Genomic DNA, 3846 nt, shown 5'->3' on the forward strand with positions numbered 1-3846 from the left:
AGAACCCTGGACACCTCTAATTGGGGTCTTTAGCAAAGCTGAGTCACAATCTGAAAAGGTTCACCCAATTATGTGTCTGTGGCATTTATGTATCCGGTGGTAATACTGGAAAAAAAGTGCTTAGGGCCACGGCCAAGACTCATAAAGTAGCTGTGTTTCTGGCTGAAATTGAGGGACTTGAGCAAAAATCAGATTCAGAGGTTGAAGAAGGACTGCTGATGCTGTTGGATTCTGACCTCCCTACACTCAAAATGGATTTTCTGGAGCTACAGAACTCAAAATGGAGCGCTTCCAATTACGTTGGAAAGTAGATATCCAAGGCTTTCCAGCAATATATAATAGTCCATACTTTGGCCGAGTTTAAATGACTTAAAAGGGCGTTGAACGCCAGTTCTACGCTACAGTCTGGAGTTAAACGCCAGAAACACGTCACGAACCAGAGTTGAACGCTAGAAATACGTTACAACCTGGCGTTCAAATCCAGAAAGAGCATCTGCACGTGGAAAGCTAAAGCTCAGCCCAAGCACACACCAAGTGGGCCCCGAAAGTGGATTTATGCATCAAATACTTACTTCTGTAAACCCTAGTAACTAGTTTAGTATAAATAGGACCTTTTACTATTGTATTAGGCATCTTGGGACGTCTGGTTCTTAGATCATGGGGGCTGGCCATTCGGCCATGCCTGAACCTTTCACTTATGTATTTTCAAACGGTAGAGTTTCTGCACTCCATAGATTAAGGTGTAGAGCTCTGTTGTTCCTCATGAATTAATGCAAAGTACTACTGTTTTTCTATTCAATTCAACTTATTCCGCTTCTAAGATATTCATTCGCACTTTAATATGAATGTGATGAACGTGACAATCATCATCATTCTCCCACGAATGCGTGCCTGACAACCACTTCCGTTCCACCTTAGATTGGATGGTTATCTCTTGGATCTCTTAATCAGAATCTTCGTGGTGTAAGCTAGATTGATGGCGGCATTCATGAGAATCCGAAAAGTCTAAACCTTGTCTGTGGTATTCCGAGTAGGATTCTGGGATTGAATGACTGTGACGAACTTCAAACTCGCGAGTGCTGGGTGTAGTGATAGACATAAAAGGAGGGTGAATCCTATTCCAGTATGATCGAGAACCTCAGATGATTAGCCGTGCTGTGACAGAGAATTTGGACCATTTTCACAAGAGGATAGGATGCAGCCATTGACCACGGTGTTGCCTCCAGATGATTAGCCATGCAGTGACAGCGCATCGGACCATTTTCACAGAGAGGATGAAAAGTAGCCATTGACAATGGTGATGTCCTTACATAAAGCCAGCCATGGAAAGGAGTAGGACTGATTGGATGAAGACAGCAGGAAAGCAGAAGTTCAGAAGAACGAAAGCATCTCTATACGCTTATCTGAAATTCCCACCAATGAATTACATAAGTATTTATATCTTTATCTTCTATTTAATTATTATTTATTTTCGAGAACTCCATAACCATTTGATATCCGCCTGACTGAGATCTACAAGATGACCACAGCTTGGTTCATACCAACAATCTCCGTGGGATCGACCCTTACTCACGTAAGGTTTATTACTTGGACGACCCAGTGCACTTGCTGGTTAGTTGTATCGAAGTTGTGAATGAAAATCGATTTATTAAGACGTGCTTACAGAGTTTTTGGCGCCGTTGCCTGAGATCACAATTTCGTGCACCAGGCGTCCCTCGTGTGACTGTGTTGCGTTCTTCGGAGGCGACCTTGGATGTTGTCGGGTTTCCGTCGTGGTGGCGTCACCTCCAGGCACGGCCTCGCAGCCTGTCCCAGTTTGAACTAGCACGAAGTCCATGAACGAATCCCCATAGACGGCGCCAATGTTCGGTAGGTCGGGTACCGGACGGTTCGGATTGAAGTTCTGCAGATGGTGGGGTCTTGTCTGGTTTTGGGCAGCCGGTCAGGTAAACGCGAGGTCCCGAGCACTTCGTGTAGAAAAAAGGGGGTGCCACCTGCAAAGACACTCCAACACTTTTGTCAGTAAATGTGCAGACGAAAAGGGTGATATGATGTGTGACGTACCTTGGGGGAAGGGTAAATCCTTCCCCTTATATACTGTGTCAGGGGTGGGCCCTACAAGGACAGGCCTACTTTTCTGGGACGTTCTCCTACAACTGTGAGTGAGCTGTCTGGGATGCGTATCCGGGTCGAGTGACGCCCGGGTCGGGCTGACCGTGGAGGGTTTGTCCAGTCCGTAACAATATAATATCATGAAATTGTACATTAATTTAAAAGTTAAGCTCTGTTTATCTTTTTGTTATTCGATAATCGATAATGATAGAAAAAGAATAATAGGAAAAACGTTTTATTATGTACCTAATAAATTCTTAATGGGCTCCATATGAAAACTATGTTAACAATGGTTTAATTAAGGCCAACTTTTTTCAACCAATATTTAAACAATTTTTCTCTTCTCTAGCTAATTATCGGGTGAAAAAAATTGCGTTCCCAGGTTGGTTTCAGTTCTTTATATATATATTAAAATTATATTTTAAAGAGATCAAGGAGCTAATTGCAATAGTTTCAAACTTCATTACATAGAAACAACTTTAATTAGAGAGAAGCTGGAGGAAGGCAGAAAAAGAGGGTAAATTGGAAAATAGGATGGGACAAAATATAAAAGAAAAGGAGAACCTTTTAGCAACAAATGAATAACTGATCAAATAATCAAGTTGGGTTGGTCTAATGGTTAGTTCATTAGTCTGCTTAAACAAGTGTGTTGAGGTTTCGAATTCCGCCTTATGCATACAGCAACCCATTGGCCAGCGACAAACCCTTAAATGGAGCTCAGTACCGCGACGGATTAGTCCTTGGCCTGGCAGGTTGGGGGATACTGTGGAAAACCAGAAAAAAAATTGATCAAATTCGTTCGTCTTGAATCGGATCCGGCCTTAATTAATAACTGGATCTATTTTTGAATTTGTTACTCAACTCTAAATCTGGTGAAATCATACTACTTCCAGACTACACTAAAACCGAGTCTAAATCGGTAAAATTCGGGCCTTGATAAATTTTATATCAAAAAATTATAATGTACTTATTTTTAAAAAAGAAAAAACATGTTACTGAAAAATTGATATCCATATTTACACATGAATTTGTCCATAAATTCTAATTTCGTGCTTCTTTGATCTATTTTCTAATTCAACTAAGTGCGATTAAAAATAAAACAATAAGTTTATAATTAATATAACATAATATTAGAATTAATTTAAAATATATATTTTTTAGTCCTCTTAGAATGCACATGGAGTCAAGTGAAGCCGGATTTGCCTTGACCTAAATCCAATCTTAAATAATAACCACATTTATTTTTGAGATTCTTACCTAATTTTAAATTTGATAAAATCACACTAAATTAGCTCATAAAATATTTAGATTCAGACCGGACTTTCGAGCTGAGCTAGGCCATGCATAGTTGCACACCCGTACCAAATGCTGTGGTCGGCGATAAATAGTAAATCCCAAAGCATTTGAAATGTTAAATTAGCTTGAAGCTAAAATAATATATGATCATAACTAGTGTGGTAAGCACTGCATACATTGAGTGAGGTGGAGGATTCCATTATTGCCTCAGATGAAAAACATTGGAAAGTTTTTTTCAATTCAAAATTTAAATAATTTGACCTGGGATTGTGATATAATTTAATTATTGTCCTTTCTGAGATGATAATGTATATTAAATTTTGAAATATAAATAAGAGTTTAATTTAAAATAAATGTTAAGATTGAAAAATATTTTTCATATATATTAAATTTAAAAATTATATAAATAAAATTTTTAAAATTTTTTTTAAAATTATT

The sequence above is a fragment of the Arachis ipaensis genome, chromosome B07 (genome assembly GCF_000816755.2).
Source record: "Arachis ipaensis cultivar K30076 chromosome B07, Araip1.1, whole genome shotgun sequence".
Lineage (NCBI taxonomy): Eukaryota > Viridiplantae > Streptophyta > Magnoliopsida > Fabales > Fabaceae > Arachis > Arachis ipaensis.